Source organism: Camelus ferus, chromosome 4 (assembly GCF_009834535.1).
Source record: "Camelus ferus isolate YT-003-E chromosome 4, BCGSAC_Cfer_1.0, whole genome shotgun sequence".
NCBI classification, from domain to species: Eukaryota; Metazoa; Chordata; class Mammalia; order Artiodactyla; family Camelidae; genus Camelus; species Camelus ferus.
Genome location: NC_045699.1, coordinates 23375471 through 23388318, shown reverse-complemented (window position 1 = coordinate 23388318; position 12848 = coordinate 23375471). Strand labels below are relative to the sequence as shown.

Sequence of the window (12848 nt, the reverse complement as noted above, 5' to 3'; positions counted from 1 at the left end):
ACCGTGAATGTGATGGAAAAGAGGGGGAGGGTGTCAGGCAAAACTCCACGGGATCCTACAGCTGAGGCCCCTCCAGCGCTACAGTAGAAAATAAATGATGCCCAGGGGCAGACTTCGTGCTCAACGTATTAAAATGAAAAACCCTTAGAAGACTGGGGTGGGGGGAACACTGACCATTTTTTACCTTTAAGAGAAATTGGGCACACCTTGCAGAGATCAGAGAGGATCTTCTAAATTGTAGACTAACCTTTGATACTTAGGGCTCTATCCTTGCAGCTTTGCTAGTTCAGTGTTGTCTTATGCGCACAGACAGGATAACAGACTCCCATGACGTTTTCTAGAGTCTGTTCCCTGAAGCAAGGCACGCTAGGGGCCACCTAATTACATAATGGAAAGTTACTCCAAAATTGACCAGGAGTCCGTGGAACACTGAATTTTAAGCAGACATCAAAATTTAAAAATGCAAGCCCCACCAGCGCCCCATGTGCCACAAATTATCTTTCTCAAAGAGTCAAGAGACAATGGTTCAAACAGATGCTATTAATGTCAATTCAAATATATGGATGTTTAATAATCTTAGATCATATTATCCTCACTGAGAAAACAGGCAATTAGTGAACTACTGATCAACAGCTCTACTTGTTCATTTGTTTATCAAAGTTAAGTTAAGCATCCTCACCTGACAAAATATCTGTGTTCTTTGGGGAGGATGATACCTAGGTGCCAGAATTACAGGTTAAGTTCTCTGCTTTCTTGCACTTATCTAGGCCATCCATTGTTTCATTTGTGCTTTCTGTATCATCAAAAAAGTTACTAAAAGAAATAATTACTTTACATATATTACTATAACTATGGTTTTAAAGCATAAGCAACAGAGTAAATGAAAAGTATCCCAAATGTACTCATACTATCAACATTAAATCATTAGCACAATCTAAATAGGTTTTTCCTTAAGTTTCAGTTTGGTTTTTTTTTTTCCTTTTTGGTAGCTGATGTTTCTGTTTTTTCCTTTCTTACAAATGTTTTCTTTTTCACTTTCCCCTCCTGTGTTTATTTAAAGCACCTCAGATCTGGAAGTAGAATGATTTACAAGAAAACAACAATGAATGTTGATTTTGCAGATATAAATAAAACTAAAAAGATGAAGATAACAATTCCCTAGACCAAACAATCTTCACCACCACAGGCAAGAAAAAAAAGCAAGAATTTAAGTGGCATTTCACCTTTTTTTTTTTTTAACTCAACTGGCCAAATTTGCAAGAAGTTTTAACACTTCTCTAACTCAACAAATATAATTTCAACATTTAAAAAAGGTTTCATTATTTTATGATATAGAATATAAATTACTTTTTAAATTATATTTTTTCCAAAAAGGGGAGAAATTTCTGGGGAAAAAAAGACTATGCCAAATATTTGTCCACAAAGCAAGCATAGGATATGCCTACAGTTTTTAGGTCAATGTAATTTAAAGAATGAATTATGCTGTTGTGGTCAAATTCCAAAACCATTATGAGATGTTTATAACATTTCATCTCTGCTGAATTTAAGGTTTTACTCATTTTCTGACACAGAAGAAAGATTTTAAAATTAATGCTTTTATGAAATACTTAAAAAAGAAAACTAATGCTCTGTCCACAAAAAGGATCAATTTCCCAGTGAACATCAGAGGAAAGAAAACAAGTAGCCTCAGGCCAAAGATAAAATACCTTTTTTTCTCAAATAGCAGTTTCCCTCTCTTTCCAAACATCAAATTATCACAATCATGCTTAGTTATACCACAACAGCCTCCCACATGACCTCCCTCCCTTACCCTGAACCAGTCCAATTCTGCAAGGTCTCACCAGTTAACAACCTAACTCTGTAAGAATTTGTCATGAGCTGAATTATGTTGCACTCCAACATTCATACGTTGAAATCCTAACCCCCAGTACCTCAGAACTTGACTATTTGGGGAGACAGGGTCTTTAAAGAGGTAATCAAGGTTAAATGAGGTCAGTGGGGTGGTCCCCAATTTCATATGACTGGTCCCTCTAGGGCACAGACATACACAGGAAGACCTCGTGAAGACACAGGGAGCAGACGGTCATCAAGCTGCCAGCAAGCAATCCTGTGCTGATGGCTCATTTCTTTGAATCTCTGTAACTTTTACTACATGTAAAACCTTTTTATTCTTTCTTCTGTGTATCTATGTTTGCAACTAAGACAGTGAGCTTCTGGAACGGTCTATTTATTTTGTATTCTCCCCCGCGCCTAACCCAGTACAACCTACCTCCTCATCCATCTGTTACTATCCAGTCAATGAGTAACTACGACAGGTCTTCATGGAAGTGGCTCAGAGGCAAGCAATGGCAGGAGTTTCCTCTATCTACAAACAGTTCTTCCTCTCCTTATTCTTATTCACCCACATGGAACCCCACTAAAATTATTTAATTGTAGCATATCAGCTTTACCATACTAAACATCATTTACCAACCGTATTTATATTGATGCTCTTTTAACCACGAAGCTAATTTACAAGAGAAAATAATACCTTTCTTGTTATAAATATGGGGTTGATAATTTATGCAACAATATTAACAACATCAAATGAATTCCTACTTTAGGTCTAACATGTTTTCAAAAGCACTTATAATTGTTTGGGAAATGTAACTGGTGACATATCGTCATTCAAATGCACCATCAAGCAGTCCTGAATTCTTTGGGAAGTTGTTTTGCTTCTTTACTTTGGGTCACAGAATCTTTTGCTGTCAGATGTGTCATTTGCTCTAGCATGTATGGGGACATTTCCAGTCCAATATATTAACCTGCCTGAAGACATTAATGAAAATCACAGAGTGTTGGGTGTGTATTATAAATATACAAAATGGAGCCAACCTGCAACTCACCCTGAGTCAAGTCTATGATGTCAGGCTTGGGATGTAATCTGGAGAAAATAATCTGCTTGTAACTCAGGACAGTTATCTTCCAGGCAATTCATTGTTACTTCCTAGCTTCTAAATCCCTTAATCTTCACTCTGAACAAGAGGTTCACTTCTTTGTAAAGCCAAGCTTCCCCACCAGAGCAGCTAAAGGCTAAAAGTCTCAATCAATGCAAAATTATATTTCAAGGATTTCCACGAATGTCTCTAAGTACCATATCTTGCAGAGATATAGTTGACCTCTGGGGACAGCCTCTACTCCCTGATCGACAGGACAATGTCTACATGATAGGAATTTGGAGCTCACTAAAAACTGACTGACACCTCTCCCTCCCAAGCAACAAGTCAGGGGACCCAGGTGATAAAATGAAGGGTGTGTTCAAGGGAGAAAGAAAACCAGAAACAAGGGAGGGGAAAAGAAATACTCAAGGAGCCAAGGAAAGAAAGGGAACACATGCAGAGGTATGGTACACATCTGAGCGATCTGGTAGTAATACGCTGAGAAAAACTTCATCAGTTTCTTGTTTGTTTTAGCAAATGAGGTAGGTAAGAAGAGTGGTGAAGAGTCAAATGGTCCCCAAACTAGCTTTGCTTAAGTGACAACTTGCCTGTGGAAAGGAACCTATGACATCCCCTAACTCCTGCCTCACTCTACCTATATAGGCAAAGCTGTAATTCTCAAACCTGTTCAAGTTAACAGAGGAGCCGGAAGTCATCAGAACCCACTACAGAACACCCTGAGATACGGCTATCCATATGAAACTTAAATAACTAAATGCACAATTTCTGCTAGTCAGAAACTCCACTTTATCTTAGAGTCTCAAAAAGAAAGATACCAAAAAGTTAAGACATTTTCTGAAAGTGAAACATGGAAATAAGAAAATCCAAAACATTAACTGAATTTGTTCACCTACTCAGGAATAGTCTTCCAGTTCACAGGACATCAGAAACAGGACCTAAAGGGCAATGAAATTAAACAATCCACCCATCACAAAAGGGAGTATGGAAGCAGTATTTTTAAAGCCTGGTCTTGATTGGCAACTTTTCCTGTAAAGAGTAAGATAGTAAACTTTTCAGATTTTGAAGGCTCTCCCATCTCTGTCTCAACTCTGCAACTATAGCCACAAACAGTTAAGAATGAGTCACAGACAACAGGAATGAGTGTGGCTGTGCTCCCATGGCCTTTAAGTTTACAGACCCCTGCTTTTAAGGATCTTAATGTGAACTCTGAGGTTGGCGCTGGCGGGAGACACAGCCCAGTCTAGATAGACCCGCCCATATGTACACTGGCCCACTAGCAAGCAGGAAATTTGGGCATCCCAGGCAGGATTATCCCCACCAGCTGGAACCCTTCTCAGCCCCTCCCTCAGGCAAGGGCACAGGTGCATCCATCCGGATCTTTGCATTATATCAGAATTCAAGCCAAGGAACTTCAAGTTTTGTTGGGTTTTTAAATCCAACTGTTTACCTAAATTCTACCAGGGGCTAAAGTATATATTATACCAATTTAGATGACAAAAAGTTCATGGTAGTCACCTATACCCAAATTCAACATGTAATCCCAAAACCCCACACCATCACCTCGTAAATTTTTCAGATTAGGTGTTATTTATTCTATAAAAGGTAACCCAAGTGAGGAATGTCTAAGGAAAAACAAAAGGGATGTTTACGCCACAGCTGTCCAATACTGGATAACAGAGTCTTGTCACTTTTCAGATTATTCCTCTCTTGACATCAAAAGAACATGCAGAGATTTCTTCCCAGGCTGGCGAAGTCAAGGTCCTCTTATCTATGAAACACTAGCCGCCACCCGCACCCACTCTACCCAAGGCACACAGCGCTCATACCCGGCTTCAACCCCAAAGTAGCAACCTCAGGAGCCCCACCCTCCCAGATGGATGCAGACGTCCTGCCGCCCCCGACTCGCCCCCGGTCACTGCGCGACGGCAGCCACCTCCCGCCCTCGCCGGGCCCCTCCTCCTCTCCGCAGTCCCAGCTTGAAATTCCACGGGATCTGCAAGAAAGAATAGCTCAGCCTTTGTGCCTCTGCAAAGAAAGCCAGCAAAAATTTACACCAACACCACGGCCGACACACACACACCCTCCCCGAGACACAAAGCGTTTCCCGAACAGCGCTTCCCTAGAAACATCCGGCATCCCGGGGCTGCGAAATCGCAGACAAAGGCGCCCGTCTGCGCGGAGGGGGGTGCGGGGGATAGAGGGGGAAGCGAGAGCAGAATGCTCCTACCAACAGGGACAGCGGATGAAAGGGCACAGGCGCCCGGGGGAGGGGAGCAGGCGGGGGCGGGTACCAGTGAGCTGCGCGCGCCGGGTGCCCCGGCGCCGAGGCGAGAGACGCCAGGCGGGGGGCGCGTCTCCCCAACCCCTGCCCAGCCCGCAGAGCGCGGCCCCGCACAAAGCGGGAGGGGCGTCCGGCCCGAGGCGCGGCCACCACAGCGAAAAGCAACAGGCGCCCGTGACACGGAGTGCCCGGCCCGGGGTCCCCCTCCTCAGCACGCTGACTATGCCTCTTTAGGCAAAGGAAAAGAAACGAAACTTTTCAACCATTTAGAGTCAACAAGAGCAAATGGGGTGGGGGGTGGAGGTGGCTGAAAGGACCAGGACGATGGCAAAGGAAACTTCCAGACCTCATCCTTTTCAATAGCCAGAGAAGCACTGGCGTCCCAGCAGCGCCGGGCCCCCCGGGGTGGAGCGAGCGCACCCCTCCCGCCTCCCGCCCGCCCCGCGCGCCAAGCCCCGGGCGCCCGCATACCTTCCCGGCCGGCGCGCGCGCAGAGCGCGGGGGCGCGCTCCGGTCTCCCGGGCCGGGCCCCGGCGCCGCTTACCCGGCTCGCGGCGGCCTCCCCGGGCGGGGGCGCGAAAGGGGCGGAGGGCTGGGGAGCCGGGGCCTCGGGAAGCCTCGCCTCGCCCACGCTCTCTCTCTCTCTCCTGTCCTGAAGTAACGGCCCGACGAGGAGCTTCGGGATAAACGCGCACGGACGCTCCCGCGCAACCGAGAAACTTAATCCCGCCCGGCCGCCGGCGGCCAGACGCCAGCCACGCTCTCCGCCGCGCCCCCTCCCCTTGGGCGCGCCGCACTTGCGCCGACCGGGGCTGCGGCGGCGGGGCCGGGGCCGCCGGGGCTGCGTGACGCCTGCGGCCGGCGGGGCGGCGGGCGCGCCTCGGCCAATCAGGGGGCGCGGCCCAGCCAGCCGCCCGGGGCTTTAAACTAGCTCCGGGGGCGCTCGGCGGAGGGTCTGGGGAGTGGGCTCCGTGAGGTTGCTGGGGAAAAGCCCCGTTAAATGTGAGTGTCAAATGAAAAGGAAGCATTAATTTGGACAGGTGTGTCCCATGCAATGTTTGGCATGTACTTACGCTGAAAAACTATTCGTTGTTTATCTGAAACTCGGATTTACCTGGACAGGCTATATTTTTATTTGCTGAATCTGGCAAGCTGGGAGAACTGGCAGCCTCTATTCCTAGTTGTGTGGACTTTATATATATATATATATATATATATATATATATATATATATATATATATATATATATATATATATATATATATATATATATATACACATACACACACGGACTGCTCTCCGGTAGCTTATTAAGGTGGCACGAGATGGTGATGAGAAGCCCTCTGATGAGGATGCATGGGGGCGGGGATAATCTCACTTCCTAAAAAGTAACTTTTAATACATCAACGTGCATTCTTAGACCGATGATACGATTACAAGCCAACAACAACAGAAGTGTGGCGAAAAGATTTAGAATTGCATAGTGCCAGGAGAAACATTAATTTCTATTTTATGCCATTTAAGATTGTCTTTCTGATATCCTCAATCCCAGGAATCTTCCCTGTGGAAGAAAATTGCTCCCTTTTTCAACACATGTTGGATATGAAAATGTATATCAAAGGATACTCAGAAGCCCAACTTAAAATATTTAAAAGAATTTTTTTAAATAATCTGAATTAAAGATCTATTTTTCTTTGGCAGACCCGTAATTTTTTGGTTTGTCTTTAAAAATCGATTTGTATGTCTACAACATTCACCAAGTATTTAAGGGAAAACACAATTTATTTTATACATTTATACAATTTATATATATATAATTTATACAATTATATATATAAAATACACAAGGCTTCAGAGGGAAACTGGTTTTGAGTTTTTAAATGGATATTTTCAGAAAGCTGCAAAATAGAACATTTGCCTGCAAATGACTAGGAGCTGAGTAAAGTGAGCTCAGTGCCTGGGTAGAGAGAGTGTCTTCAGCCCGAGGACCCTTGTGCTTTCACAAACATGCGAATCAATGTAGATTTTCCGACAGGGAAATAAAAACCCTGACTAGATGTATCCAGATTCTATGGATATTCATTTCCTCTGGATCTCTGGAAAAGGAAAGTTAAGATAGGATAAAGGGAAAACTCATTCCACCTGATTTTGCCCTTGTCTCTTCAACGCATCTCTATCTTGTGTAACCTTTCAATCAGCACTCTCAAGGTTCTCCAACTTGAAAAAGAGAAAGAAAGAGAAGGGGAGGGAGGGAGTAAGGAAGGAACGAAAGAAGGGAAGGAGGAAGGGAGGGAAGAAATAAATAAATAACCTTCCTTCCCAGTCGATCTCTCCCCAGTCACCACACTTTCTACCCTCTCCTTCACTGTTAAATTTCTTTAAATCAACCAAGTGTGTCTGGCTTCCTGTCCCATCGCAGCACTGAACAGGCTCCTGTCTGGCTAGAGACACCAGTGACCTCCTACTACCTAAGTCCCATGGCTACATTTCTCTCCTCCTATTCCTTGTCTCTGCAGATACACTCCCCTCTGTAATTCCAGGCAATCACTTTCTCTTGGTTTTGTTCCTTCCTCTTAGTTAGGGGCAGATGTGTGGGACCTGAAGCTCATACAGTTGGGGGCTCTGCTTAAAGAAAGGCAAAACAAAAATATCTTTCTTTTGAAAATTCTACAAAAATATATGACCATGTAATCCCATTGCTAGGGCTCCTCCCAGGTAAGAGAAGGACCCAGAAGCTTCACCTTTATGAACTGCAAGGTTGATCTGCCTCTGCTGTCAGACCACTCTTCAATATTCTTTGCCAACTAATCTCTCCCTAATCTTTAAATGGAATTCCTCAAGACTCAGTGATAGGCCCTCTTTTCTTTTTACCACTATCCCTAAGTAAGTTCATTTTCACCTCTAGCTTATTGTTTATTGGTTAAAGATTCCTAAGCTGCTATCTTCAATCCAGACTTCTCTGTCTGAGTGTTTATTTGACTTCCCTGTATGCCTGTCTCAAACCTAGATTACATAAAATGGATCCATGACTCTTCTGCTCAAGCCTGCCATCTTTCATGTTTCAGTGAACAGCGTGGGTTTTACTCCAGGATTCCGACAAATTAGGATAAACTCAGGGAGATACATTCTCATCTATGCATTTGCTTCCTAGTGTGCATCCTACTTTGTAATTATATATTTAGTTTATATACTTATATATGCAATGTTTCTCTTTTCATTTAGAACATAAACTACTCCAGAGCAGGGCCCCCATCACCACTGCATCCTGAGAACCTAGCAAAATGTTTCATACCTAGTGCTCACATAAAACAGGACAAATACATGAATTCAAGAATGAGTTCTTCATCTATGTAACTTTTGTGTTCTTGTCATAGAGTTATCTCCAGGCATCCTGTTCAGAAAGGATTCTCTTATTGCTTAGAAATTTCAAAGAATTCCTCCTCTTTGAACAGCAAAGCACTTCCATTTGTCTTTTTCCAAAACTAGTCATTCAGAAATGCAAAAGAAATAATGTGCATGAAATGCTAACTGATAGGAAAAGTATAGAAGGAGAATGATTTCAGTAACTAGCTACTGAAGATATTCTGAGGGTCTTAAAACGTAAAATGATATTTATTCTATCGAACCATAAGGAAAGAGCCCATCACACTGAATTAGAGGCAAGTTTAGGGAATTGATCATCACGGTTTGTTGCAAGTATGTAAATGAAGCTAAAACAAAGGATTCTACCTTGGCTAAAAAGACACTGTTGTTGTAGTCTCATTTAACAAAGCAAATTGTACATGCCACTTTAAATGGTCATGCATCAGAGGACAAATAGGCATTTGGCTTGCATTACTTCTTCCATCAAATTGTCCAGCATTTGAGGATGATTCTACCCAGGAGCACCTCCTTTTGAAGTAAACTCGTATATTTTGCTCCATTCTCTTCTGCTTACTCTAACCCAGAGGACCCAAGACTTTCTAGAAGTAACAATGCAGTGTGGTATATTGCACTGGTTTGAAAAATGTTCTTTCCACTGAAGTAAAATCTTACAGAGAAAGCCACAGTATAAAACAGATTAAGTAGACCTGCTCTTTTCAGCGGGGTGTGTTGAAACTCACTCCACACGTGTAGGTTAATAGTTCCTCCTACTTCCTGTCCAGCACAGGCTCCGGGATCTAAAGATGAAGGAACCAGGCACGTTGTCTGCATCCCAGCTGTCTTCCCAGTGAGGTATTCTGCACCACAATTTATTTTTCTCAAACTGGAGTGACGTTCAGACCCTTTTGCTAAGGGGAAAATGTTTTGAGGACTTCCGGGATAGGCTAGAATTATTTTTATTATAATTTAACAAGTACAAATATCAGTGAAGTACATAATATTATTTGACATTTGTAGCTCCTCTAAAACTCTAAAACTAGTGAAAGGCCCAATTTGTCTACTCAACACCTTTCATGTCTGCTGGAAAGATAGCTCCTGGAAATTCTGTGTTGGATCCATCAAGATACAGAGTTGCCTCCCAAGGACACAGTCTTTGTTCTGCTTCCCTAACAGTGGGGCAGGCAGTCCCTCCCCATCCCTCGCTGGTAGATGTTACTGCAGGGCTCCTGGGTCGGCACTGTATCACCAGATCCTTTTCCAAGGACTAAATGACTTTGGAGGAACTCCAGTTGTGGGACGATGGACCATTTCCATACCTTTTACCAGATGTGACTCATTAATAATGCTTTATTTAAATGGAAACTAGTTGACATGTTTGCACCTCCTTCTGCCTAAGGGTTAGCTAATATATAACAAATATGCATTTTTTATTTGTTATAGTTTGCAGAAAGGGTTTTATATTCAATCAGTGTGGGCTGACTGGCTGTAAGGTTTCAATAGGCCTCTACTTTCTCAAATAAAAGAAGAGTTGGGACACGATTTTTTCAGCTTCTCCAAAGTTAGAAAAAAAGGAGATCATTTTAAACAATCTTTAACTTCTCTAATCTGTTGGAAACAGACAAGATTTTTTAAAAAAGAGGATGAAGAGAAGAGAAAAGAATGTTAGGATAATAAATTTATGTGTGTCTACAAGAAATCCATTAGGAGGAAGGAAAGGCTGAGAGAGAATGTCAGGCATGAGAAAAATGTAAAAATTATCTCTCTTGAGAACATGTAGAGTAATCTGTCTCTCTTCATATAACAAACTGTTTATAGAAGAACAGAGGCACTGAAACCTACAGTGTGTCTAATTGGGTCTCATCTCCCTGAGGAAAAAAGAAAGGGCATTGGGAGGTCGTGACCATCTGACCTTGACTTCATCTGCTTTTGTACCCACAGAATTCTGGTGCAGTGAGGAAATCCTGGGAGAAGGCATTGGGACCAGGTTATTTTATGAGTGGAACACAATCAAATACCGATCCAGAATCTGACTCGTTTATGCAAGCTATTATGACCTTCTGGAATCTTTCTCCTGCAAAGTGCATACTACAAGGGTATAAGTCAATTGTCCAAACAAAAGTGAAGATAAATAAGCAATGATAATGATAATGAGAAGGACTGGTTCAAGTCACACAGTATCTTTTAGGTAATATCCCTCCTTTGTGATGGCAAAAGAATAGAGAAAAGAAACTGAGTTTTTCAGACCATCACTGGGTCACTGTATCACATATCACCTGAAGCCCACTCCCTGTCTTATATTTCCATTTATATGAGCCAATAAATCTCCTTTACTTCTTCAAAGTGTTTGACGTGGGTCTTCTGTATTTGCAACTAAAAGCTTTCATAGGTGAAACTCACTGAGAAATGTGACATCTTTCTGGCTATACCACGAGCACACAGAGAATAATGGAAGAACATTTCAGAGGACATAGCTCTAGAGACCAGGTTTTCTTAGTCTCTGCAATTCTACCATAATTATGATTCAGCACAGCCCTGTCCCTATTTATCTTGCTTTCCATCTGCTGGTAATAGTTGTTTAAATTGGTTCCTTGAAAGTCTGGTGATCCTTAATGTTCTGATCTATATAATAAAGAGGCAATGAACAGTTGTAGGTTCTGCACACACGGGACGCCTTGTTGACCCCTGTGCTTCACTTTTGAGAGGGCAGCCTTACACTTAGGAGCCCCTACATTCCAGAATGAGGAATTCTTGGCTCAGGGTCATTTGATGAGTCTAGAGAGGACTTCTGATGCCAGGCTGCTAGGAGTTCTGTATGGAAGCTGTGTGTGTGTGCACGCATGTGGTAGTGGTGGTGGTGGTGATGGTGACTGCTCCAATCCCTATGTTGTGCACCTGACATTTTACTTCCGTTCTCCATCGTGCTAGGTTTTCACTGGCCCCCAGCTTCTCTGCAGATTTAGGAGCTAGTTCAGCTCCCTCCAGCTGCAGCCCCTCTAAGCTCTAGTGCAGGGCTACTCCATCTACCTGAGAAGGGTCAGGTTTTTTGTTTTTTGTTTTTAATTTCCAATATATCACTGACCTATGCACTTCAAATGAATTACCAGTAAAATGATTACATGCATGGATGTTGTATCAGTGTTAAATTGCTATAAAGATATTCAAAGAAACTTTAAATTTCTTAGAGGACCAGGCTGTGGACCACACTTTGGGGAGCAATTCTGCAGAGCCTTGCTACCTCAACTATGGTCCAGAAACCAGAAACACTGGCATGGCTTGGGAGCTCCTTAGAAATACAGAATCTCAGGCCTCACCCCAGAACACTGAATCTCAATCTTTATTTTAACCAGATCGCCAGGTGATTTATATGCACATTAAAGTCCTTAAAGAGTTTCCACTCTGTCATCTGTTTTATGTCTTCTGGGAAAGTGCTGCTCTCTCTCTACCTAGAAAGATTTTTATCCAGAGCTTTAGATTGCTCACCTCTCCTCCTCATTCAGGTCACAGATCCAATGTCACCTCTGTGGAGAAGGCTTCTCCAGCTCTCTAGTAAAAGCAGTAGCCTCTTCCTGTATGATTTTGTTTAAGGTGTTCATCACTATCCAAAATGATGTCTGTCCCCCTTCCTGTTTCCCACCCCCAGCTAGACTGTGAGCGCCCTGAGGGCAGAGATCTGTCTGCCCCATTTCCCGTCCGTGACCCCGTGACAGCACAGTGCCTGGGAGGTGCAGGCTCTGCCCACGCGGCCTTGTGCTCTGCTCCTGTTTACGTGTGGCTTCTGTTCACTCTTAGCCCCTACTGCCTCACTGCTTCTGGTTACTGGTTTCTCAATGTGTCTCTCTGAATTTGGAATAGAAAGCCCAACACAAACTGGCTTTTAAATAAAACAGATGCTCGCTTATGTAATAGAAAGGTCCACAGTAAATACTGTGATCAGACGTAGTTCACGTAGGGCTCCTTTTTCTCTGATGGTTTCAGCTCTGCCCATCTCCACGTGTCAGCCTCAGGTTCAGGCTGGCAACTAGGTGGCCTGAGCAGTCCTGCTGTCACATCCACACAAAACGTTGTTCACAGACCATCGATTGTGGTTGCTCGCTTTTAAAAACCAAGTAAACTTCTGTCCCCCAAACCTCCTGCCACATGCCTTCAACTTTCCTTAGAATTAGATCACTCATCTATTCACTGTTCAACATACTTGTTCATGTATAGAGTGGCATAATTACCAACAATGAAACATACTGATCTTAAGTGTGCATTTCTGTCCATT

The 12848-nt window shown here is 43.2% G+C and overlaps 1 protein-coding gene and 1 long non-coding RNA gene across 2 annotated transcripts in view; one reads left to right on the top strand and one right to left on the bottom strand.

Moving 5' to 3' along the window:
* MPDZ (multiple PDZ domain crumbs cell polarity complex component) overlaps positions 1-5990 on the bottom strand; it is a 145967-nt gene extending 139977 nt beyond the window's left edge. The window contains 1 exon segment of the mRNA XM_032477691.1: positions 5765-5990. The gene's annotated coding sequence lies outside the window, so the exon portion shown is untranslated.
* A 189-nt stretch (positions 5991-6179) lies between these two features.
* Positions 6180-10841, top strand: LOC116663107. The gene is made up of 3 exons (XR_004319159.1): positions 6180-6222; positions 9367-9436; positions 10523-10841. It is a non-coding gene; the product is annotated as an uncharacterized LOC116663107 (long non-coding RNA).
* Positions 10842-12848: the final 2007 nt, after the last annotated feature.